We start from the raw sequence: 27,994 nt of genomic DNA on the forward strand, positions 1-27,994 counted from the left end.
TACAATATGTTGTCTTCTGAATTGGTAGACTCGATAATAACTTTATTGTAGCTTGGGTTGATAAGATGCTGGGTTGCAGGCCTAGAAATCAATATTACTTATTTATGCTTTGTTACTTATAAACCAATGTTTCGTCAGAATCCTTCATGGCATGATAAGATCTAATTATTTGACACCTCTGTTGCACAATAAGTTCAGGGTAGAGTTTCAAAAACACGAATTGAGGACTTACAAGTGTCAGGCTCTAGGGATACAGTGAATAAGCACGTCAAGACTGGTCTCCCTTAAAGGACTCACAGTCCGGTACAGGAAATAAGGCAGCAACCAAGCAAGCAAACATGTTCAGATAAAGACCAGTATTTTTGAAAAGACAGAGCAGGGTCATGAGATGAACAGTGGCTGGGCACATGGAAGCTTTTATAGACAAGGCCACTATGAAAGAGTTTTCCAAGAACACGATGTCTTCACTGGCAGCCAAATGATGAAACAAAGAAAGATGAGTGAAGAGGCAGGACCATCCTTGGTACGTCTCAGAACCGCCCCCAAAGGCCAGTGTGGATAGAATGGAGCAAGTGATTTGGTAGATGACTGAAGAGAAGTCGGGGTAAGGCAGACCACGTCACGAAAGCCCTACATGTTGTGTATTGGTTGTAGCAAGATACGGAGAAGCAGCATGGAGGTGGCCAAGTTGCTGTCAGACAGGAAAGATGGCAATATACTGGCATAGCAGGCTCTCAGTTCAACAGCTATGCCAGCATCTTGCCTCCTCTCCAGTTCCAAGTTATAGGAGCAATACCACGCCTCTCTGTCATTTTGTTTTTCCACAGTCTCTCCTTCCACCTGAGGGAGGAAAAACACACTCGTTAGTTAAAAACACAGGCTTTTCCCTAAAGGAACAATGCAGTCTTCCTTAGACTGTTCAACTTTGAAGGCAGTTCTGCACAGGGAGGTCCTGGTCAGTTCCTCTTTTAAATGTCCCTTAAATAAAATGAACCCCAGAATATTTGCTGCTTGCGAAATGACAAGGCAGTTCTGAAGGAACATTAAGGAATATTAAACACTGGCAATGATGATTACAGCCATAGTCACAGTCCGTAGCACCATGTTGACCTCAGTAAAGTATTTCATATTCTGTTTGTTAATGTCAGCCATTGGATGCACCGTAACAATATTAAGGTGTCACCTCACAGTGTGTGGCTACTTCATTGCTTTATGGGCTCTTAAACAGAAAGCCTTTTGAGCCAACAATTCTCAGGGTGGAATATTTATACAAATACAACTGAGAAAGTTCTACATTTAGAGATGTTCACTACAGTATTGGTCTTCATGGTGAAAGACTAGAAAGATTAGGAAGGTCCAAAACATGACAGACACCACCTAAATGAACTATGATATAGTTATAAAACAATGCTTCCTGGTCCTTATAGGTGATTAAGGCATAATAATATTATGTATGGTAACTTCTGTGTGAAATGTATACATATATTATATATATGAGTGCATGCTTATAACATTTTTCTTGAAGGTTACAGAAGTGATTATTTTAAATAGTGATTTATTATTTGAAATAATTAGAATCACAAATTACTTTTATTTCTATTTTAATGGATTTGTGTTAAGGTATCATTTACAAGCAATAAATAAGTGTGAGATGGAGCTCCAGTCTACAGAGATGAACCATTTTAGTCACTTGGATATAGCTAACATCAACTGTGTTTTCTAGAAACCAAAGTTCAGCATTGCACACAGCCATTCAGTATCACATGCGAACTGCATGGTGTGTGTTGTTTTGGTCAGCTAGGAGGTGAGGAAGGATCTATTACACAAGACCCCTTCCAGTCTTGCCCTGGAGCCAGGTACCGAGTGGAAAAGATACTAGTTAATGTAAGAGTACTTAAGAGAAGATACTAATTACTCTATGGATAGTTAATAGATCCTGGTTCATCCAGTATGGTACATGGTTCAAACACGAATACCAAAGAAATACAGATAACAAAATACACCATAATATGAAAATTTCATGGACTAAAATATCTCAAAAACAAACAAACAAACAAACTCATTTGTTCTTTTCATTTTCCTAACCCCTGGTTTGTGATTGTGAGGCAAACACAGGTTACATCATTTTAGGCAGCACACGCTACACATTCAGAAACACTTTCTGTGACCTTTCCGGATTCATTTCAGAACGTGAAAATTCCAGATTCATTTCGCAAAGAAACGTGAATGATGCTGATGATTGGATTTACCAAAACCTGTAATCATCTGAGCGCTCACAGGCCAAGGATGAGGCTCCCTTGGAGAGAGGCAGGGTAACTTTGTAATTCATGCCCTCCTTCCACCCCTTGTTTCCCTTCCTATCTGAAAAGGAGCACGGGCTTACTCTCTGCCCCAACCTAGAATTCAAACCCCAGAGGACAGTTTGCACCCTGTCTTAGTTTCTTTCCCATTGCCCTGATAAAATAACCTTACAGAACTCAAGGAAGTAGTGTTTGCTTAAGCTCCCAGTTCAAAGAGCAGTTCACCATGGCAGGCGTGTCCATAATCAGAAGACTGCAGAGACTGTACTGTTTCTCAGCGCTCCTCCTCATATATGTGCAGGGGATGCTCCTACCCATAATTAAGATGGGTCGTTCCACATCAATTAATGGAAACAAGATGATCCCCACAGTTATCCCCAGAGACATCACCCAAGTGACAATTCATTCTAACGATCACACTACCCCTATTGAGGAAGTTGCTACCATTGTTATACATTGGGGGTTTGTTTGCTTCTCTGATACCCAGTGAATCAAGGACCCCAAGTGACTACTGTTAATATTTACCCCTCATGACATAAACATTGAGCCTAACCATAATTATAACTACAAAACAAAACAAAAAATGGGCGATGAATACTGATCACAAGCCCTTAGCAGTTACAGCTGGATCATGAAATATGCTGGCAGAAAAATGCCCTGAAGAAGATACATGGAACATTTATAGTATTTTTATTCTAAAGAAATTTTTTTCTCTTAAATCTCAAACTTTTTTTAGTGTAAATATCAAAATAAAATTCCAGCTAATTTTAACTTTGAAACTAGCAATCTGATTTCCTTTATAAGCATTTGATTTGAAACCATTCTAGGAGCAATACTAGCATCTAGCATGCCCGAGACACGTGGGAGCCAGGGGAGTGCCAACTACACAAGCTATATCTCCTATGCAGAGATAAGGAAGCAATCAGCTCAACCACATGACTCCAGAGCTGGCACAGAGACTCTTGATGTCTCTTTCCAGAACCAGGATACAATTTACTTAATGTGTCATGTTTAAAATATTTCCCTAAAGGAGGCTGGAATGGGGGTTACTGATGATTATGAATAAAGAGTAGACTGTATTATTTTTTAAGTACAGCATTATGGAAAAATCTGTGGTCCAATCAAGAACATAACTGTGGGGGAAAAATACCATTTACTGAATATGTTGGGATTGCTTTTGGGAACAGACAGTTTAACAGGATGTGCTTAAAGCTACTCCCTAGTTGATAGAAGCCAGATGTGTGTCTGCTTTGCATCTGGTAGGCTACAAAAGGAGAAAAATATATATGTACACACTTAAAAATACATATATTATATACACATATAGCTTATGTATATATAGGTTAAAGTAGAAAAATACCATTTCTTAAATATAGACAATGATATAAGAAGGTCGCTGGAGAGCTATAAACCTTCAAGAGAACCACATGTATTAATGTCATACATTGTGTAGTTACTGTGTGTTTACATATAAAAATGTTCCAATGAGAGGAAAAATTACAGGGTGGCAGGGGGAATCAACTCTCTGTCTCCACACATACACACTCACACTTATGCACATATGCATGCACATCCAAACATGCACAGACAGAGAAGATAAAAATAAACACATAAAATAACAAAAAAGTTTCAAGTTGCTGTACTAAAGCACTCAGTCATATGATTATTGAAGAAAAACCCTTAAACGCGAGATCTTTTAAAAGAGTAAAAGTTCTCTTTATAGAAAAGGAAATGAAATAATACGATTTAGGTTTCTCAAAGTGCCTTTTTCAGTAGGAGGACTGTATAGCATTGTTTGTATATGTACATGGACACATTCATGGCATACATAACTTTAATTTTACAGGATTCTTTTTAGGGAATAAAACTGCTAAAGATATAACTGTTTAATTTAGGAATAGTTATGAGATTCAACTGAACATTTGTGTAATTGCTACAAGTACTAATATACAAGGGAACGGCTCCTAAACAAGTTTTATTTCCTGCCTGCCCTGTGGAGCACCCTCTTGTCTGTGGAATGACCTCAGCTCGTCCCTCGGCCCACCCAATGCTGTCCTTCTCCCAGTACACAGCTGTGGTACTCACAGCCTTGTTTCCTCTCAGGGAGTCCCATTTACCAACGTTACACCTTCTACTCATTCTTGACTTCTTTTGTTCCTTGTGTATGTTCTTTACAGAGGTGGAGAAAGAGGAAATACATCTAGAATGACGAGAGTTCAAGACAAAGCATAAATGATAAATTTAAGCCCTCAAGATCTTAGTTTTTAAGTGAATCCTATATAGAATTAGTTTTTGACCAGTAGAAAACGTGAAAGATATTTCAATAGGAGGATCTTTGGTAAAGAAGGCCAAAATTAAGAAATTTTGGCCTAAATTCATATAAACCCAGGGGGAAATAGGGGAAGAGCTACAATTAGCTTTTTAAAGTAAACAGCATGAACACTCCCCTACACAATCCTCAGAAAATGGCAGTGGCATCATTAGGATGATGCTGACAGGGTCCTGTGATCTCAGGGAGGTTAGCGATTCCACCAGTTCAACACTTGTGGGACATCTGTGACACGTGAAGCTCCACTGTGAGACTTGGGTATCTGGTCATGATGAATTCCCAGGTGGGAGTTGGCTAAAGGTGGCTCTTTAACATAGCACAGGCTGGACAGTGCTGGCAACCATTTTCACAAAGAATAGGAGCAAAGACGCCATTATGATGGGTTCTAGGCCCTCCCCCCCGTGTATGATTCTGCAGTAGTGGTCCCTGGCCTGGAGTGAGCTGTAGGACTTGTTTCAGCTGACCTGTGACATTAGACAGATTATGGCGCAAGTGTCATGATCAACGTGTTACACACCTCCCAGGACAAGTCTATAATCTCATTACAGCCTGGAAGTATGCAGGCAACTTCATAAGCAGTAAATTACCTAATTTATCTAAGTTGTGCAATGCTGCTTACCAAAGACAAATGCTATCTACCTTTTGGGGTCACAGAGAGATCCCATTGTGACAGAGAAATGAAGGTCGTAATAACTAAACACGATGTATATACAAGTTTTCAACAACATCTGGCCTATGAAAATTCTTTACTCCAGTCTAATAGACAGCCCTTGGTCCTTTTCTACTCTTTTGGATAAATAAATGTCAACAAATAAGTGAAGATTGTGGACTGAATATTTATGTTTCCTACTACCCTAAAATTGAAATCCTTCCTCACCCCAGTGGGGTTGCACTTAAAGATAGGGCTCCTAAGGTGATTAAATTTAAAGAAATTAATGTCATAAAGGGTGGTGACCTGATCCAACAGGATTTGTGACCTGGTAGGAAATGTTTGCGGTCCTCTTCCCCTACCCTGCCCCCACAGGATAGATGTGAGGGAAAGGCTATGTAGACACGGCAGTAAAGCCAGCAAAGCTGCATCATCAGAACCCAGGTCATCAGCTGGAGACCTGAGGCTGGAACTCTAGACCAGAGCTGAGGGAAAGCTGGCCTACACCACTTTCCTCAATGGCAGTCCGAACAGGCTAATGGTCAGTCCCTTCTGACAGCACTAAGGACTACAACTTCACACTCTGGATGTTCTCAGCGGTTCCACCCTGCAAGGCATGTTGATGCCATTGATGAAGCCGTATCGGCAACTTGGGTCCAATCACCATTGTGTTCACAGCTTTCGGTCTATTAAAAACTGGTACTGTGAGTCGCTAGTGATGACAGGACAATGTTCACATCCGAAGGCTCCCAAACTGCCCAGAGGAGCTGACTCTAAATGGGGTTTCGAGAAGGAATGCAGCCTAGCCTCTTTAAGGGGGCTTCTGGAAGTCAAAGGGAACAAGCTGGGTGGCTTATGGTGGGTAGTGGACTAGTTGGCACTCTGCAGGAGAGAAGTGCTTTTAGCCACAGCAGCTGCCCTCCGTGGCCACACTATGCAGGCACTGCACCATTATTCAAAAATTTCCAAGGCTCCTAAAGCCCCACAAGTATAAATAAAGCAACATCGTTCTATTGTATTCTCATACAACCGTACAGAGCTACACGTGGTGGCTTATGCTCTCGGGAGACTGAAGCAGGAGGGCTGCCTTGAGTTCAAGTCCACACTAATGCACACGCATAGCAAACGAACAACAAGAGCATGCTGTTTCCCCTCTGTCCTTCTCCTTATGCTTGCCTTCAACAGCTGTATCTCCGAGGTCTCACACTGGGCTAATCTTTGAAAACGTTGATTCCCACCAAGGAAAGCTAAGCGCTAATGCCCATGGGAGAAGAAGCTGGAATCTGAGTATAGGTGTGCCTTTTTAGATACCCCCGCCAAATCACTCTAGTATCCTGGATCATTTCCCCAGGAAATACCCAACACAAATAATGAAGAAACAAGGAAACCCAAAGAAAACCTGGACAACCAAGGCCACCAGCTCACCTTGGAGAAGACACGTGCTAGTAGGGGGACCTGGCAGGGAGCCGAAGGGTGGCCCTGGGGGCCACGGTGACAGCACTGGAACTGCGATCAGTACCCTTCAATACACATTCCTCACCCAGCGATGTTCAAACCCCAGGGAGAAGTGCTTGTTCCTGCAGAGGGCGAGGAAGCCACTGCCTCTGACATGTGTTATTTGCAGAACCAGGTACATTACTACAAATTTGATCCTTTTCTTTCGTAATCAGCATGAAACGCCATTCTTATGCTCTTAGGTTTTTTTTTTTCTCGTTTTGGGTTTTTTGGTTTGTTCTGTTTGCTTTTTGCTTGTATTGAAAAGGGTTGTTTCTTTCTAAAGCATTACATCTGGATTACAACGTCAGTGTAGTAAACGTTCGCTCTGGAAGGGCCGCATGGAACCAAAGCAATTTCATTTCCTGACGATGGCCACTAATAGATTTCATAAACACGTTGCCGTCTTTACAACATAAATATGGGAAGAACAGTTTTAATTAGTTTACACTCTCGTTTTCTCTTGTGCAGCTGCAACTGGAACCTCGGCAGGAAGGATGAAGGATGCATCCGTTGGGTGATTTCAATTGAGGTGCAGCATTCAGGAGGACGAGGCACCGTCCTGGCGATATGACGCTGCCATACCTTTCTTATGATGTCACTGACATTGAAACAAAGAGCAGACAACATGGGATGAGGCCCTTTCCCCAGGCCACTGGGGTGCTCAGCCCAGAACGAGCAACGCACAAGTTTTATAATAAAACAAAGAAAGTGCATACAAAAGATGTATGGCTTACTACTTATTTGGGCAAGCCATAGAAGTATCTTTACATAATAAACCAAAGGACATTTATTATATGAGAGAAATGGGTACTTTTAGAAATAGCATTCTCTTGAAATTATACCTAGAAAACATTAAAATTTACTGCCTAATTTAGAATAATTTAGCTGAGTCACTTTGGAAACATTAAAAATTAACACATTAAAAATATGATTGCCCATGGTTAAAATACACTTTCTCCACAATAAACATAAATATAATGAGTGTTGATTTTTGTGCATCCAGAACACACAGTAATCTCTTTAAGTGTACAGCAGGATGTCAGCGGTGGATCGTGGGAAACATAACTCTGTACATCCGATCACATGTGCACACAAGTGTTTGTGTCTCACTGGAGTCTTATTACTCAACTTATTTCTAATTTACAAAGTATCATAAAAACAACACAATTATAAGCAGTGTTGTCACAAGACCAGAATACTTCTTCAAGATAGAGTGTGCTTTCATTTCCCCTGGATTTTACAATCTGGTAGAGCAGAGACTACACCTACCGCTGCCCGGGGTTGGACTCAAACTAACCTGCTCTTTCTGGGAACTGCAGCTCTCACTAGGCCCCAACCAGATCAGAAATCCTCAGTCCTTGCTAGGCACTAGAATCTCTGAGCGTTTGAAAACTGATGCACTGGACACAAATACAGCACAGTGAGCAATTCAGACACTGCAGAGAACACCAATATATTTACAAAAGTTCGGAGATTACCTGTGTATTTGTGGTAGATACCCCAGGTAGTCACCTCTCAGATAGCTGGGTGGTTACATCATTACTAATGCATTATTAGCTAGCTAATAAGCTAAGTATAGAGTGGAGAAATCATAAGCCTCCATAACCTGGGAACTGCCATGAGAAGGCTCCATCTGTAGACAAGGAAGACAGGGTCTACAATCATGAGACTGTACAACCTGGCATGACCTCATCACATCATCTAAGTGTCCAAGGTACACATCAGAAAAGGAGGGGCACTACCCCGAACACAGAAGTTGTTATATTGGACTTCTTCATGAAACCTCATTTCATGCAAGGGTTCAGGTGCTATCTAGCTGAGTTATATAGCTGAGACGTTCTTCAACCTCACTATTAAGGTGGATTTAGAACACACATGAATATAGGAGTCAGCCCACAGGTCCTGCGGAGAAAGAACTGAAGGTAATCAGGGCGATGCTTGTTCTCTGTGGTTACACACCCACTCCTGTCACTACTGACCTCTGTGGCCAGGAGGTGTTTACACAAGGTGCCCCCACATCCGCCGTGGCTTTCCCTCTCTCTGCATCTCTCAGGTCCTTGATGTCCCTGTGGTTTTCCCTTCCACCACTGCATTCCGTTTGTTTACAGTCAGGTTACCTGCCTGTCATGGAAAAATAATCAACTTACTTCCCGATTATAGGCTACATTAGAGGCTTCAAAATACCTTTCCACATACAAAAAGCTAAATGTGTACCAAGGCTCCTCTAGGCTTCTCCCTCCAAATTAATGTTCTACCATGAAGGATGGCCTAAAAGAAACTGCAGCTACAATTCCCTGACTACTTCTTGGGACCACCTAGGAGAATCCTCGGTAAATGACCAGAGGAAGGAAGTCAGAGCACCCAGTCCCTGGGTTCCCTAGGGGGTCCAATGGCTGTGGCTCTCAACTGCAAGTTTCTCTGTTTCTCAAAAGGGCCTTTGTCCTTACAGGTTCCAGCAACCACTGAACTCTTGCTTCAGGGTGAAACCATTTTCTTTTCAGATCGTGTTATGGATTTTCCACATTCTAGTTTCCTTTTAAAACCACTCCATTATTGAACTCCCCATAAAATATCCTAAGCTGCTATTTTCTGAGAGGATCTTGACACATATTTCTCGGTCAAAGAGTTTCACAGCTTTGAGAAACCCAGTTTCTGGGGTGCCATTAGTTTGGATAGATAAGTCACCACCAGGACAAAACAGAGTGGATGACACCTGGACCACCTGCTCCTTCCTGCACCAGGAACCAGCTCCTCAGCCACTGCTGGATGATAAGCAGACCAGAGGAGAGGTGGGGGACAGAAGGGCTGATGGGGACCCCTTAAGTAAGGCAGTATTTCCATACTGAACAGTGTAACTAGCCCAGCTGAATGTTAAACTGGTATACAATGACATCACACAAAATGATTAATCAGACCAAATAAAGAAAACAAAAGTTATATCATCAATAATAACATGGTGTGTTTGTATGACAGAATGTAACAATGTACTAAAATATATCATATTTATTGGTATGTGAAAACAACATAAACTATTTGACAAAAGAGCAGAGCAGTTTCAAAATAGCATCAACTGTAAAATCCCAATTTTGTTGAAATAAGTATATACAAGCAGTGGAGAAATAACTAATTCTAGTTTCTATTTTAAACACAAACAGCAGTTTGACAGAGATACATTCCAAGATCCCAATGGGATTCTATATATCCTGTTATTTCCTACATAAACGGTAAAGTTTTAAATTACAGAGTAAGCAAGTAAGAGATTAGCAATAACAATACTGAAATTTACAGGCGTGTACTACCATAAAGCTTATTTGAAAATCATTAATTCTTTGCTTCTGTAATTTTTCACTTATTATTTTCAGACCACAGCAGGCCGTGGCTAACTGAAACTATGGGAAGCAAGACCATATGATAAAAGTAAGACCTCCATTATATGTGTTTTCAATTTTTCCCGCCAACAAACAGAAAGTTTAAGAGAAAAACCAAGCAACTACTTTTACAAACTGGAACACCGTTTTAAGAAGTGCTGAATTACATTTTAAGCTGGATGTTAAGAACGCTCAGTGATTGTGATATTTGTATTTCATTTCATCTCAATAAAGTCTTGTTGCTTCAGTCTTCAATACCAGGGCCTAGATGAGCCCCATGCAGCTCAACAATGGATAATTAACAACTGCAAGGAGAAGGTGAGCAGAAAAAGTAAACACAACACTATAAGCAAAACTAGCAATGTCTGTGATGAAATAAACCAAGGGAAAACCGGAACTGTTTGACTGGAAGGGGGTCGTGGAAGACCTCCCAGAGGGAGAGAAGCTGTGCCGGACAAGCAAACACTGGAAACAGAAGCATGGCTCCAGAGGCTGGGAGGGAGAGGCAGGCAGATAGGGAGAATGAGTTTGATCAGTGCACGCTGTATTTGTGAATGAAAGATCACGTGGAACCCCATTAATATGTATAACTAATGTTAAATCACTTTTCAAAGGAGGTGGAGGCAGAAGGACCAGCAGTTCAAGGCCATTCTTGAGTCTGTAGTGAGTTTAAGGCGAGCCTGAGACACAAGGGGTCAAAAAAAAAAAAAAAAAACCCTAGAGAAGCCAAGATGGAGCTTCACTAGGGAAGAATAAAGACTCACCATACACCAACTGCTCAGGCACCAGAGACAGCCAGGAACTAAAACCAATAGGCTCTGTTGTCCTTATCCTGAAAATGTAACTTGCAAAGATCTTGACTTTGACAGCGGGAAACAGCATCTATGGAAAACACCATGGGACACGACATGTACTTGCTTTTAACAGAGAGCAGACGCCACACGAGAAACCCGAGGATCCTGTAGGAAGGAACCGTCACGGCACTCCTGGGATTACACTCTTGTGGGTGGTGAATTCCTTCCTCTATGGCAGATCATTTCTGCACATATCTGCAATATCTTTCTTTTCATTATATTCTAGCAGTTTCCTGACCACACAGAAGGAATTGAGAAGAGTTGCGTATGTAATTGGTATTTAATCTACTTCCACATTGCCACAATGTTGAATATTAACTTGCTTTTGGTATCAGTCCATGGTGTAGGAGGGGTTGGAAGTGTTAGCAGGGAGAGGAGCAATTAAGGAAATAATGTGCTGCATTAGGATAACCTCCTAAAAAGGAAACCCGTCATTGAAACCCAGTGTCCAAAGTTCATAAAACTCACTTTAAAAATTAACGTATATTCTAAACTTTAACTATATATTTATATTTTTGCTTTGAAAACGTGTTTCAATGCTAGCTATTTTAGGCCAGTCAGTGGGATGGATTCACTCTGAGCTTACTCATTACCTTTAGCTCTTTCTCAAGTTAAGTGTGGAAAAATGTAATAGTCCCAAATCTAGAAATATTTACAGCACATATCAGGTCAAGGATCACCGCTCAGTCTCAATAATGCAGGAACAAAATTTAACAGGTCTATTTTACTTACCACTAAAGTTCTTTATTTGACCAAACCAATAGAGTCAGTTTTCTTCAACATGAACCAAATTATTTTCTTAGAAGCACATTACTTTACCCCACTTAGATCATTCCTCTTTGAAGCCCAGGCATCTTATTAATAAGGATATTTTAATAGTTCTATTTTAGCTCAATTATAGCTCAATTTTACACCACCTGCCCCAGTGAGATATTCACTACAAAAAGGCAAAGCTGGCTGGAGTTCTTTTAAAGTTTTGAAAAGTTAATTAATATTCAGCAAGCACTTTGAAGATAAAATGTAAGTGTCTAGAATAATTATGGTTTTTTTTTTTCTGTGCTGGGCATTGAAGCCAAGGCGTCGTGCATGCTGGGTAGGCTCTTTACCACCAAGTTTTATCCCCAGATCTACTTTTTAGGACAAAAATAAAATCACAGGAGCTGCAACCTATAATCTTTCGGGACAGTGCTTTTGTTTTTGCGTCCATGGTCCAATCACCTCAAAATCATAGGGCGCTGTAAATATAAAATAGTGAAATATGCATTTTCTTTCAGGTAAATGTAAGGTCAGTCCAAAGGCCAAAGAAAACCGACTGTGCTTTGGACACTGTATTACCCCCCAACACACAACTGTAGGCCCAAGCACACATAAGCACACTATTCTGAGCATGCACGGGACATTGAATGACCAAACAGTGAGACAGAAACTGACTGGGTATGATTTGAAGTCTCCTTCTGATCTCAAGGGTCTGTTATCCCAACCATGCTTCCCAAAACTATGAATCAGAAGAGGCAGCCCACATCTCCTATTCCAGCTCCCTTTGTGTGCACTCTGTCGTTCCTAAACCACAAGCTCCATTTACTGTATATACGCCAGATCATTAAGAACCATGACTCCCACAGACAGTGGAAGCTGATCAATGATATAAGTCAATTTACTCATTTTTTACACAGGTCTTACTCTACAGGTTTGTCTGGAACTCACTGTATAGCCCAGGCTGGCTTTGAACTTACAGTAATCCTCCTGTCTCAGCAAATGCTAAAATTATAGGGATGAGCCACCATACCTGAACTTTTAAGGACACTGAAAAGATGATATTTCAAAAGAAAAACTGTCAGAGGATCCAACAGTGAAAATTACCTATCAGACTAGCATTGCCATATTCTAGTAAAATACAACAATTCCCTTGCAGGGAAATTTAAATTGTGCTGAGGGGACACAGCCATTCTTTCTCCAGGGCTTCTGCTTATGTAGAAGGCTTTGGGCTGAATGGCCTTCCAGAGAGTGAGTCTCTTTATTTATTTATTCATCCACTCTTTTAATGTGTCAAGTCACTACACACTAGGACACTCTTTCCAAATATTTCTGAAACGGCTCTGAGGAAGCTTATGCTTTATGTGAACTCTGTAAGTATGTGAAGAGGCGTCTCCACTAAAGATTATAAAATCAAAATACAGATCAATTCTGAAAAGTGCTCATGTGCTCTTTTTGCAGTATCAAATCACCAGCCAAAATTTCTGTACATAAAGGGAAATAAACATACCCTTCTCATTAGCATGATAATGTATGTACTAAGTGGCAAGATTATATGGTTTTAAAATAATTCTCTGTAATTTATTATCAGCTAATGTTATTTGCATACCTATTTTACATATGTATAAATGTCTCAGGTGAAAAGGGGTCGTGAGTAATAAATAATAAAAATAATAAATTAAGCCTACTCTAGAAAATCATTCGGAGTCTTTGCTTTTGTGGGAAATGATGTTCAGTTAGCTACATCCATGACAGTCTTTCAGTGCAGTATGTAAAAAAGGCCTACTATCACAGCAGACATGTAATTTTTCTAAGTTTCCCTAGGTTTGAGGCTGTACAGAGATTGGAAGAACCAGAGGACCAGGATGCCTGTTTCTAGACAGTATCTTCTCAACATGCAGGATGCTCTAAAGAAAGGGATGCGGCACGAAATCTCAACAGTCTGGTTGCCTAAGCAAGACCTGCATGGTGACAGCAGACAACATGCCAATGTCACTGGGCCCCACCGGGGTGGCGGCAGAGAGAGGAAGGATGGGTCTTCTCCAGGGAGGAGCTCCATGAGAGGTCATCCAGTCACAAGTGGACGGCCCTAAACTTTATACATATGAGCAACTCTGAATGGACTCAGCAGGTCATGTACCCATACATATGCAAATATGATAATATAAAAGAGGTCATGAGTTTGAGGGGTAATGGGGAAGGACATAGGAAGAGTTAGAGGGGGAAGAGGTAGAAATGATGTAAATATAGCACTCATGCACGAAATTACCAAAAAAATTTAAAGAAGATTATTTTCTTTAATCTTAAGAATGGCCAATAGTGTTAAGAAATTTCATAATTTCAGTCAAATCTTTTAAAAATAATTTCAACTTTTTATGTTATTTATCTATTTTCTTTATATTTGGTGGCAGTCCCTAAAATTATGATAACTGTTCAGAGACTCATTGAATTTTGCAATCACATAATAGTCTGAGAGACAAAATACAAACAGCACAAAAACAGTCAGAGCTGGCTAGGGGAATAAAGGACAAAAATTTATTCCTTAAGGGTTCATAATTGTAATATTTTAGCAATGGATATGTAAAATAGCATATGTGTACTAAATATCAGCTTCTAAAAGCCAGTAGCTCATAAAGGGCAAAGTATTCATTTGTAAATTTTCATTATTTAAAGCCTTCCAAATAGGAAATTAATGGATTACAGAATCCCAAGGCCTGGTAAACATCCAAGTCGCTGTTGCTATGCTACGGGGCCACCAACACCTTGCTCTTCTCCAACAGCATGACCCTCTTGGCAATTGAGGGGCAACATGAGGACCGCAACTCCAGGGTCTTCCTTATGTACCCTGTGTTTTAGACTCTTGATTTCCATGCAGAAAGTCTAGTGCTGCTATGAACTGCTGGGCACGCGAATACCATCCTCCAAGGAGCAGAACAGAAAACACACCAAAGCCACTTGTAGAGAAAGGTATGGCACAGGGTTAGCCATTGGCATATACTGGAGTGGGGCACATATGGTCAGCTCTGGCTTGATCCTGCCCTCTAAGACAAATGAACAGGTTCTTTTAAAGGGACTCCTTCTCTGAGATTTAATAAACTGCATGCCGGAACAAGGACCTTCTTGGACATAAGTAATGCCAATTTTGTTCACTTGCAAGCGGCTTGCAATGCCTCACTTGTGAATTATTTCCTGAAAAATAAATCCCGCTTTAAGCAATTCCAGGAAACACTGAGAGTTTATGGCTACTAACTTTGGGAGATAGGGGGGAAGAAGAGCTATTTGACCAGACAGGAGAGTAGACGTTCGCTGCTTAACTCAGAGAAGTAAAAACTAGTCAGTACAGACAGCCTAATGTACAAGAGAGGCCAAGCCTCAACTAAATGTGTGCGCATCATGCATCACTGTGGATGGGGCTGTGGTACAAACGGTATGAGCAGTATGCAGACTTGGAGGATGCCTTCAGTAGACCCCTTTTCCCCCATTCCCCAAATCAAGATGAAGCCAAGAGTCACAAGTGCAAAGCCAGGGTGTGGCAGACAAAAGGACCTTGTAACTGAGGTCTGCTTTTTAAATTATCATCTTGCCCCTCTGTTTCCAAGGGTGTTTATATGGAAACGATGTTGAAAAAAATGCAAATCTGACTGTGGCGATTTGAATAAGAATGCCTTCCAAAAGCTTGTACTCTGAAGACTCAGTTCCCAGACTGTGAAACTTTTTGGGAAGGGTTAGGAGGTGTGGCCTTCGTGGGAGATGTATGTCACTGTGGCAGGCTTTGAGGGTTCAAAAGATGCAAAGACGCCATTCCCCGTATCCTCTTTGCCTCTGGCTTGTAGATGGAAATATGAGCTCTCAGCTGTCCCTGTCACCACACTTCACTCCACCACTGTGGACTCCAGCCCTCTGAAACTGTAAGCCCAACAGCAATTAAGGCACTGGTTTTTTCTAACTAGGTTAGCGTTCAGGGACAATTAAGCATCTGGCCATTCATGATGCAATGGATACTTTAAATATAAACTTTCTGTTTATTAGTTATCTGGATAATCAGCCCATGAAGCACGCTGTCATGTGCATTTTACATGTAAGGCAATTAAGGATCAAAGAGTACAGTGTTCTGCCAAGGGCCACAGAAGCCAGAAAAGCGGTACCAGTTTGAACCCCAGTTCTGTTGCAGGGTGGCCCTTCTGGTCTAGTTCCTAGGCTTCCTATTCTCACCCTTTAATCTTCAAGGCTTCCAGACGCTTTCCCTTTCCAGAAGCATCTTTCTTATCCTCATCGTGGGGTTTCATTTCTCTCTCTATGCTTCTGGAATACACAAGGCCAACAACTAGGTCAAATGGTAAAATGGCGTTTGCGGTTCCTAATCCCTCATGGTAGACACGTTCCCAGCACATGATATATACGCTTTTACTTTCTGTGCTTAACTCTGACGCTTTTTCTATAAATTCTTGCTGCGTGACAGGACAATCAGGCCTTGTGGCTGTAAATCAGAAAGTCGATTTGCCTCCTCAAAGAACTTTACCGAGTTAGACATTCTCTACACAGAAGCGCTCACAAAAGCAGACTCAACGCGTTGAAGGATGACTGCCAGGATAAACATTGGTTCAACCTTTCCATTAACAGGATTTAAACTGTTAAATGTGTATGCAATTCCAAAAAAACAAAAGTGGGGAGTGGTTACATCTTTTATGGGAATCGTTATAAGAAAGGCATTCTTTTGTGACCTGGTACCCAGCGTGTGCACGACTGCACAAGGTTTCACGAAGCAATAGGTTGCTATGAACAATTCACTTGAATGTTTCTCCAGCTCCCCCTCTTTCATTTCTTGAATATCACTCAGTGTGACCCATAAAGCTGATTTCACGATCTCCTAATGGGTCAGCCCCTCACGCTGAAAGACTGGAGCAGAGTCTACTGAACCCCGTGCTGCCGCTGCCCTTATCTCTTTCCCACGGCAGACAGCATTAATGCAGCCAGACATTCTTTCTGAGTTCAGCCAAGCTGGCAGTCGCTGCAGCACAGATCACTTGGACAGAGCTGGTACAAAGGCATCACGTGACCACTGATTCTAAGGAGCCATGGGACAAGGACAGAATAGCTAACTTTTGTTTGTCCTCTTTCCCTCTCCAGGGTTTGCAGTGTTCAGCACATAGCAGGCATTCAAATGTCTGCTCAAAGTGGAATCAGAGGGCGAGGTCTGGCTCCACCGACCCTCTGCGGCCCCTTTCTGTCCCTCCCTACGCCACCCTACTAACTTTAAATACAAATCTTTCAAAGTTCAGTGACCTTGAGCCCTGTGTATTCCCCCTGTTCCCCAGGCTGTGCCTTCTAATAGCTATCTGCATAACACCACTCGATGGTCTCTGTCTCTCTCCAAAACAACTGGTTTAGACCTAACGATCGCGGACATAAAGTCATCAGAAAAGCTGGTCCAGGAAGGAAAGTGGGAAACTTACAGGCAGGGACCTGAGCTGGATGCTGACGCACATTCTCTCATGTCAACTCTTCAGCGATGTGATCAGTTTTGCATCGTTACCTCATCTTGCTGGTGGGGAACCAAACCCTGAGGGGGAAAAAGGACACCAGTGATATGGTTAGCATGTTTGGAAAGACTAGGATTTAAATCAATCAAACTCAACCCCTGTTTCCCCCACCTTCTCTCTCTCCTACCCGCTCCCCTCGAGCTACTCCTGAAAAGAGAATATGAAATTACAAAGAAACAATGACCAAAAAGCCTCAAACTCGTTTGACTTGTGTGAATTTAACAAGTTATCACACTGAATAAACAAAACTCAATATCTTAGTAATATACTTCATCATATAACTTTCCTTTCTCTTTACCAAATCTTTGTGAGTTATTCATTACCGAGTTTGTTTTTCTTGGCAGCTGCAAGTCTTGGCTGAGACATAAAATTCTTGCTGTGAAGCAATTCAGATATATTAAGTTCTCTATTACACAGAGAAAATGAAGATTGCCTGTGTGTTTGCATGTGTATGATGGGTCAAGTCCAAGGGAAAGTATGGAAAAGAAACAATATGTGAATTGGGGTTATATGCATGGGGCAATTAAAAGAAGTTCAAAGCAGAATCAAGAACTGTAGCCTTTGGCTCTCACTAGTAGCAATGTGCGGAAATGCTGCAAGATAGAGGAGGATGGGTCAAGTTTAGCTCACATCCACCCCACGCATGTGCCTTCTGCCTGGTGTGGACACAGGGTCTGCAGTGTGCAATTTGCCCAGTCATGACCATGAGTCATCGTAACCGTCACTAAGAAGGTCATTCAAAAAAGTGTATTTCTGGTACAAGTTTACAACAGCAATTCTCAACCATGAACAAATCAAGTCCTGTCGGTGGACACGGGTGAAGGATGGGAATGGTGCTGAACACCGTGCAATGCACAGGGGACACCTCCTTAGAACAAGCTAAGGCCCAAATGTGAGGAGTTCCAAGGCTGCGGAGTTCTCGCATCTGGAAACAGAGCGGTAAGAGTGCCTGCTTACATGGACCAGTTGTTGTGAGCCCTGGTCTGCTGGATGGAAAGCATTTAGAGTACCCTTTGCTGTTGTAAATAATGAATGAGTGCTGTTGTAGCTGCATCTCCAGCACCTAAGTGCAGGACGCTGCAGAGAGGTACTCTCTGGTGTGACCCACTTATCAGGTAAACTCGCAGGGAGGGGGGCACTCTGTGGTCAAATGAATTTTGAAAATGGTGAGCAAAAAAAAAAATCAGACAAATATAACATGGAAATTATCAAAATATTTAGTTTTATTTTAGTTTATTAGTATTTATCTGGACATCACATGTGTACCAGGCACCCACAATGGCCAGAAGACAGCATCAGATCTCTTTTTAACGTAGAGGTAAAAAGGATGGTTCTGAGCATCTTTGTGGGCTCTGGGAACTGAACTCAGGTCCCCTGCAAGGGCATCAAGTGCTTCTAAATGCCGAGCTTTATTTAAAATCTTTAATCAGTGAAATACATTGCATCCCATTTTTACAAGGGATGTGGTCAGTGAATCCTATGTAGAACTCTGTAGAAAGGCAAGATTACAAAGTCATAAACTCTTGAGTTTACCATTTACCCTTTTTGAAAGCCTCTCTCTCTCTCTCTCTCTCTCTCTCTCTCTCTCTCTCTCTCTCTCTCTCTCTCTCTTCACATGCATGTGTGTAGGGGTGATGCACATGTGTGCGCAGGTGCATGTGTCCATGACCACACATGCACAGGGCAAAGGAGTATGTTAGGTATTTTCCTCTGTTGCTCTATTATTATTATTAGTAGTAGTAGTGTTTGTGTTAGTTTATTCAAGACAGGGTTTCTCTGTAACTCTGATGCCTGTCCTGGAACTAGCTCTTGTAGACCAGGCCGGCCTCAAACTTACAGAGGTCCACCTGCCTCTGCCTCCCAGGGGCTGGGATTAAAGGTGTGTGCCAACACCACATGGCTCTAATGTTATTTTTTAAGACAGCATCTCTCTCCCACTGAACATGAACTGGCCTTTAGACTATTCATATTCTCCTGTCCCCAACACTGGGGTTACAGGCTGCACAGCCAGGTCAGACTTCTTATGTGGATGCTAAGGATTTGAACCCATGTCTTCCTGCTTTCACAACAAGTGTACTTACCTACTGAGCCAGGTCCTTAGTCGTACAAAAAGTCTTTGGTGCATGAGGTTGTTGCATGTTACTAAAACCTTAAACATGTGTTTTCTCCATGGTAAGGCCACCATGATCAGATAGGATGAAGAACAATGTCAATTCCCAGGAAGATCATTCCTCTAAATGTCTATGATTGAGGAAGCTCAAATAACCAACACTGGAAATTGAGATGAATGCGATGTTGAAATTAAATACTACTTTCTTTGCTGTGCTTTTGTAAGTGAATCCCAATTCTTTAGGCACAAAGTCAAACTAGGAGAGAAGACTCAAAAGATACCCCAGCATAAACTTCTCAGTTTTATCTTGTCAGTGCCAAGTAAAGTCAGCAGAGAGTATGGCACCAGAGTGAGAAGCGAAGGAACCAAGAGAGTTATGGGCAGACGCACATGTTATTAGGCTTCCAGTGTGTGCTCCGAGGAGGGCTGAGTAAAGGTCCCGGGGGCAGGGCAGTCTCAGTCACTGTCATTTTTATGGTTAAAATGCATGATGGCAAATACAAGAAATGTAAAAGTGAAACGCAAACTGCTGCCTTTTGTATGTGTTTCCAGATGACCTCTCCGACGGCCCAGCATTGTCTGGGTGTCCAGAAAGTATTAACACAAGGCTGTGTGCATCGCTGGCCATTCGCTCTGCTCCTCCCCTCCCCCCTCCAGTGGGCTGGCACAGTTGGACCTGCACCTTTCAGGATGACAGCAGCGGTGCTTTCCCGGACTACAGAATGAGAAGCTACGCCTTAAATCACACAACGTACTATTTTCATTACAACACTAAGAGATTTTATTTATTTTTTAAATTTTATTTGGGGACAAGGTCTTACTATGCAGCCCACAAGAACTCATAATCATCTTGCCTCTGCCTCCCAAGGGCTAAGATTACAAGCACGTACAACCACGGCTGGCTTCTTTTTTAGTGTAGGTCCTCGGGTTTGAACTCAGGTACGCATGCTTAAAAAGCAAGCACTTCTACCTACGGAGACATCTCCCAAGTCTCTCTATGGGATTCTTAATTAATAGATTAAAAACAGGTTTAACAGCAGTTATCACGATTACCATAACGATTACCATAACATCAAAGACATGCCATGCGCAAATCATTTCAAATATCAGGAATAACTATAATGTGGTATCAAAGTATCCTAATCCGCTCATGATATAGTCACAGTTATGGTAAATCTGACTGAGTACCGAAAAAATGCTAAATTTCAAATTAGAGACTAGTAAAAATCAATACAAATTTTACAGTTTTACCAACCTCACATCACCTTGAATTCTATCCACACAATGCCCCACAGTCTACGGACTATAGGTAAAAAAACTTTGAATTCAGATGATTTCATGAAGGCTCAAGAACTTTGAATAACGAAAAGAGCAAGATCACAGATCCATTGTCCTGTCTAATTTCTTTTCATTGGGAAAAAACTGTGCAAGTATATAGTTTTTGCATATTTTTGGTCTGATTATATTCTCTGTGAGGAGAACATTAGTTTAGCTTAATCTCATTTCACACATGACGAAGACAAGGCAGGCAGTTTTGAGTCCTACCCAAGTTAACACACATGGAAGTTAAGTGCTGAGCTAGGACTGGAATCCAATGGTCAGAGTCTAATGTCTGTGTATAGTCCCTAACTTCTGCTTGAACTCTCTGAGGGACCACCGGCGGGAGCAACTTTAGGTACATGTCAAGGCTGCTCCATCCTCAGCAACCTTTTTAAGTGGACCACTGCTCAGACTGAGCGACCCTGGTAGCTAATGACTTCCTTGTTCATCCTCGTAAATTACTGGGTATAACCAACTGTCATTTTCCAGAATGCCATGTGCTCTGGGAACTCCATTTCTGATAATAATATTGGCTGTTTCAGTGTTTTCTTTCATTTCCAAGGGCAAACACAAAAAGAAATAATGGCTTCCCATTGCAAATGACTTTGTGCTTGGTTTGGGGGTCCTTGGGATGTGTTTCCCTAAAACCCCACTCTCCAGGCTCTTATAGAGGCATGGCTTTCCTGGGAAACAGCCATTATGATTCAGAGTATCAACAAGGTGCTCAAATAAAAACACGCTAAAGCTCTCAGTATTTTTGCTGTCTAAATATCATCTTACATTATGAGACATATAGTCTATATATTTTTTTTATTTTTTAAATTTAAATTCTCTAATCTTTTCTCTAGCTTTTCTGTTTTGACTTCAAATTTAGTTTGATCTCTCCCTCCATGCAAATATTATTAATATTCATATGTATTAAAGTTCTCTTCTGCACTATAATCATTGTTTTATGTAGCCTGCAAGTTCTGCACACTCTTTAGTCAGATGTTGCTGCTGTTTTGCCATGCCCCCCACACTGAGTTTCAGACACAACAAAGTGTTAGCCTTGACTGCGGGCTCTGCACTTGGACAAGATCTTTAAAATATGAACTAACTTGTACAACCGCCACTCTGTCTCAGACCGATACCACTGGGAAGCTAAAGATAAGAAACTTCAATCCATAACTCCCGCAGGACCTGAAAGTCAGGTGTGTATCGACACACATGTGTCATGACTCGGTCCTTTCCTTCCCCCATGTGGGTCTAGGCTTGGCACCAGCAGGCACCTTTATATACTGAGCCATGTCTCCAGCTGGGCTACTATACTATAGCCCGCTTAAACATTAGGACTTTCAAAATAAAAAGTTATTCTTTTATTCATTTGTCAAGATTCAGAGGGAAATTTTTTTCCACGTGTTTTCATGGAGTAATCTACAGAGAAAATTTATTTGGCTCCCTAACATACTGGTTCGACTTTATTTGGTCATAAAAGCAATTGCCTATGTCTATCTCCTGCATCTTGCTAGATGTGGACATGATCTTGAACCAATTTTTGTAAGAAAAAAAAGAACATGATATAATGATTCTCAAACGATTTTTTTTAAAAAAATTAAGTTTCACAAATAATCTGCTCAAGTATCATGATATGCAGCAAATCAAAAGCAGAGATGGGATAAGAAACACACAGGTTCAAAAGATGAGACTGCACCATTTAGGAGATTTTTGGTGCCTTTAATCTTGCCAGGCCAGTTTTCTGGTCCATAAAACAACCAGTCACTGCAGCTAAGCTAACACACGAGAGCTAGGGACTGGTCTCCCACAGTGCAGAAAAGCACAGTGTACAGGAAAGGATTGACAGATCAGGCAACCGCTGCAGTCGGGATGGCTCTGAGCACTAGGAAAGGTGAGGCACATATTTTATTTGGTGTAGACAAAAAGGTCTGCATGAAGTTGATTCCCTGGCCAGTCAAGGAGGTAATTAATATCTAGAGATGGGTTCTAGATTACAAGTGAATAATAATGACTTAGACTATTTATATTTTAAATTTTCCAGCATGAATTTTTTTTAGCTTAGCTAATTAGTGCCAAAGCCTGTCATCTTGATAGTTCTTTATAAATACGCAGGGTTTTTTTTTCCATTTTTAATTTAGACAATTTTCAAAAAAAAATAACTACCAGCACTTATGTTTGGTAAAATGAATTCTTCATTTTGAGTGGTTTTTAAATTTGTTTCTTTGCTGAGACTTGCTTTTCCATTTTTATTTATTGTTTTGATCATGTGTTAGTTGATAAAGGAAATTCTGGACACCTGCTTTGAGCAATTACCAAATCCATTGATTTTTAAAGGGAAGTGGGTCTCTCGAACTCATCCTGAGTCACTACTCCAGAGGTATGGCTATCTCTCCAGAACATGAAAACACACAAACAGGAAAATCACATGAAAGATTCAGTGCTTTAAAAATTCGTCCATTTGGTCTTTATTTTACATTTCTCTCATTTTATTTTTGTGTAGTTCTCTAATTTTATCAAAATATTTTCAGTTACTGCCAGTTGGAAATGATAAATCTGCTGGAAGAAAACATCTTTGGGATAATTTGACTTAATATCTAATAAGATCAAGAGGATGTAAGTGAAATTTTCCTTTTACATAAAACTGGAAATTTGTCTCCAGAAGTTAAAATGTTATAAAATTTTAACTACTTAATTATTAGAAGCAATTAGAAACTGCCATCATACTCCAATCTGGGGATAATTTTACTTTAGAATATATTTTTTCTTTGCATGCATACGTTGCACCTAAAACATCACCCTAATCCCAACGTCAAAGGCAAACAATAACAGCACAGCTAGTGGCTTTGACGAGTCACTGGGGGCTAAGTACAGAGTGTTGTTTTTGAATTATCTGTCAGGCTGAAAATTAGGGTTGACTTCTTTTTCTTTTTTAAGTTTAGTTGAGTTCCACAGTCTACCCATAAAGAAAGGAAAACCATTTTGAGTTACAGCACAGAACAGTCCCGGAAACACCAGTCTACAGAATGACCAGCAGGAATGTGAAAGCTCTGGTCTAAAGCGACAGGAATCCTGGTTTAAAAGGCTCCACTCACCGTGCAGGGAAGAAGAGCTCAGACTTCCATCCACCCACTGCTACTGGCTCTTATTTTTAATCTGGTTTTGTTTTATTTCATTGCTGGTGATTGGACCCAGCGTTTTGTGGTGCAGAGCAAGTTTACTGCGCTTACTTAAGACTCACAGAAAATGAAGTTAATGGAGTTGAGATAATCACTAAATGGCCGGGCTTAAGCCAAGAAAAAGTTACAAAATCCACAGGTGAGTCAATAGTGAATTTCTGAGAGGAAGTGTGCACTATAATTTAACTATCTCCGGCTTTGTTAGGGAGTGGATCTCATTAGCTTGACTTCTGGGATATCAGTCCCGTGCCTGTACTAAAACCCTAGATTGTAAACAGTTTTCAACTTAGATGCATAACAATATTGGTCTTGATATTCCACGTCACATTTAAATCTGAAACACAAGCGCACACACATACACCCAGCCCACGGTTTTCAGGGCTGAACTCTCTAAGTTATTCAGCATACATTCAACTTACTGACACGGCCCAAGTCTATCTGAAATTGACAGAGAAGATTAAAGATATCACCAGACAGGCTAGATTAGGGATTCCCCCTTTTGCTGCCATCCTGTTTCAGAAGCAGGATTACTTCCTAAGAACATCAACTTAAAACATAATGGAGACAATCTATCATAGCATCACCTCCCAGAAGAAAATTTATGCCCATCTAAAAACTATAATGTACTACTTCATTTTCCGAACTGTAGGACATGAAGCAAAATCACACACACATGCACACACACACACACACCCCACACATACACGAACTATCATGCAAACTAAAAACAATTCAAAATAAGTGAAAAAATAAAATGTATTCTTGAGCCACAGACTCCTACACATTACCCACCCTGGAGGACTTATAATTAAATCATACTATGTCTTAATTTTTTCCCAGTTAGTTTGAAGGCATGCATACACAATGCCACAATGGCACTCATTTTCCATTCGGGTCTAAGTCTTTAAACTCCAGTTGTTACGCCCAGGGCAAGGAAGTGAAGCTGAGTTGGACAGAGCTAGGGAGTCCATGGGCTTGATTTGCTATAGAACATGAAGCCCATTTGCAAATGGCAGAGCTGACTTCTGTCGCTACTGTCTGCTCCCAGAATCAGCAAAGGGCCATGGGTTAAATTCTTAGACTTCTCGTGGTCCTGACTGCGTGCAGATGCAGCTTAGGGAAGAAAGAGGATCAACACACATTGCTCGTCTTAGTAATTTTCCCTGTACTCTCTAGCATGGGGCTAATCTGTCAGAAATGGCACAAATACAAAGATGTAGAGTGGGCCAAAAATACTCAAAGTAAGAGCACTGAGACGCAACACTAACTGTATTTCCCCTGCTAAAAGTATATTTTTAAATTACTAGAGCTACTGTTTTGCTCAAAAGAGTGGTGCTATGTGTGATATTGAAATAATGGTGTCTCGAAGGAGCTTTTCTTGAAAATGGAAGTCACTTGGTTAATTCTGTGTAATGTGTAACTTGCCTTCACGTGCTCAGCAGCTAGGAACAGAGCATATCTGGTGAAGCCACCATCAATATTTCAGAGATTTTGGATGAGGTCCCCCCCCACACCGGATCTGATGTCATACATTCAATAACTATATATTGGCTAAAATGTTGATTATCCAATAAAGTAGAAAATACTACAGACTCCACAAGTAAATCTTGACTTTAAACTCCACTTTTAACCTCCTTGTTACTGAAGCCAACACATATTTTCCCTATAGCCATGCTTAGATTTTTTTCCCCTCATCTCAAACCTCCTCCCGATTTGTTGTTGTTGTTGTTGTTAACTTCCTAGGGTCTCCCTTATAGCAAAAACATGGGACGAAAAACAGCCAGAGAATCTGCAAACGAAGCAAGCATGTTAGGGTGCTTACATGTAAAAATTAAACAGCTGAGCTTTCTACACATTTGCTGCCATTGTTTAAAAGCCCCCAGTGAGAATGTAGCTCACAATTCAAAGATCGAATCTTACCATTTCTTACTTAAGCTGGATCTACTCTCATTCAAAAAAAGGGGTTTTTTTTTGTTGTTGTTTTTCTACGATAGAGAACTATGTTGCAACAAAATTTCTCCCTCATTAAAACTTTTGAAATCTCCGGGGGTGAGTTTTAAGCAGCACTTGTAGTCATGAAATACCTCAAGAGGATGTTAAAGATTCTATATTGTCCTTTAATACTATACTTTATCCTAAAATATGAATAACCAGTGACTACATTGTAGCCTTTTTACAGTTTGAATGTAAGAGCCCCTGCAATGTCCAGATGCTAAACTACTTAGACATAAGCAATGAAGAGGAACTGTGGCAACCGTGGGAAGTGTAATGGTATCTAACCTCAGGATGTCAATATCCCCAGCAAATACATCCCACAAAAACCTAGCGCTGATGAAAAGACTCACTAAAGAAAATCATCTGTGTTGTGAAATTACCCTAAATAGTTAACAACTGTCTTTAACTGCAGCTTCAATTCTGGGCTGAACTAAATCTGATTTCAAACTGAGAGAAAAAAAAGATAACACGGAAAAGTTGTTTTGGCTTTCCACTTTTTTCCACTTCCATTTTTATAAAGATGTTCAAATATTAAACATTGCATAGCTTTCTTCTTATAACAACGTATATAAAATCTGAGTACACGCCGACTTTGTGCCGTCGGTCAAGTATCTTGTCACTAGTACATATGCGTCAGAGCTTAGAACACGTCACCAGAGGATAACTAGATATTTTACAACTTTCTTGCTTTCTCTCATATCTACCATGAAACCAATAGCTACATATAAAATAAAGACCTAATAAGATGTAAAGAAAAGAAAAAATTCCATAAGACCTATCCCCACAAAATATCTATTAGAGAGACACAAAGCAAAAATGCTTGTTTGGGGCCCAACCTAGGTTTCAAGAGGCTTTGTACAAATTACAAAGGAAAAAGGGGGCCAACTTCCTTAGTGGGGAACGACTAAACATTATTATTTTTACCCTTTTTGATCATAAAAAAAATCGAGATAAAGGCCTTGTCTAAGGAATTGCCTCTGGAGACACTGAAAAAATAACGAGAATAAGAGCGGGAAATAACTTGGAAAGTTAGCGCCCACTCCAGCAGAACACAAACTCTTTAAACCTAAAGTTGCGCGTCACTTTTAAGTCATTTAAGACAAAAATTAAGTCAATCAAAACTCCCTCAAAACAAATTGTAAATCTGAGCCTAGTCGAAACTTTTGTCTACTAAGCATTTTAATCCACAGGTAATAAACTCCGCACAAAAATCTTGCATTTTTTTCCTCTCTAATTCCACTTCAAAGGTGCCAAGATTTCAGTGAGGAAGCTGAAAGGCCAGATTCGGATACCAAAAGACGTCCCCGGGCAGGAGGGTGTCTGGCTTGAGCCACAGACACTTGCTCCAACACTAGGTTTAGGTTCTGAGCCCTCATTCCTAGCCCTATAGGCTTCAGGACAGGGACAAAGCTGTCCCCTGAGAAGCTTCTTAGGTGGCCACTTGCGCCTGTTCCGCTGCCTTCTGCACCGCCACAGTCTGCCTAAGGGAACCCTGCAACACCTGACTCCTTAGAGAAGCTAGGGGCTTTGCAGATGGGGTCACCGAGAGCAGGGTAGGGGCTTAGGAACATCCTTTCCCTACTGTAGGCACTGAAAGCAAACGACTCGTCCTGGTGTGGGTTTTCCTCGCGCGCCTGGTTTCTACTCACTCTCCCGGAGCAGCCCGGGAAGTTTCCGAGCACCGGAATTGGAAGTGGCGCGTGGGCAGCGCGGGGACTCCCCAGCGGAGAGCGCTAGTGGCCACCGCGCTCCGGTTCCCTGCGCGCTCGAGGATCGCGCGCGGCCCGGGCGTGTGGCCGAGCGCGGACGGCTGTGCGGGACCGCGCTCCGCTCCCCCGCGCGCCCTGCGGGGCCCCCTCGTGACCCGGGTGCCCGCCGCGCGCCCATGCCCAGGCCCGCTTACCTGCGGCCTCCCCGGGCCCCCGCGCGCGCGTCTTCGTCCCGCGTTGTGCGCAGATCGAAGACGCAGCGGGCTGTGCCATCTCCGCGCGCCCACACCTGCCGCGCGGCCCGACGCCCCGCCTCGGCCCCGCCCCGAGAGGGACCGGGCCGCGCCCCCGCCGGGCCAGCAGGAGCTGCACACCGCGCAGCTCCCGAGCGCCGCAGCAC

At 41.6% G+C, this 27,994-nt stretch overlaps 1 long non-coding RNA gene across 1 annotated transcript; it reads right to left on the reverse strand.

Moving 5' to 3' along the window:
* On the reverse strand, positions 1–27,864 carry LOC142833943 (uncharacterized). The gene is made up of 3 exons (XR_012907474.1): positions 27,789–27,864; positions 17,204–17,310; positions 1–840 (listed from the first exon to the last, which is right to left on the reverse strand). It is a non-coding gene; the product is annotated as an uncharacterized LOC142833943 (long non-coding RNA).
* Between the last annotated feature and the right edge of the window lie 130 nt (positions 27,865–27,994).

Source organism: Microtus pennsylvanicus, chromosome 13, assembly GCF_037038515.1.
Source record: "Microtus pennsylvanicus isolate mMicPen1 chromosome 13, mMicPen1.hap1, whole genome shotgun sequence".
Classification (NCBI taxonomy): domain Eukaryota; kingdom Metazoa; phylum Chordata; class Mammalia; order Rodentia; family Cricetidae; genus Microtus; species Microtus pennsylvanicus.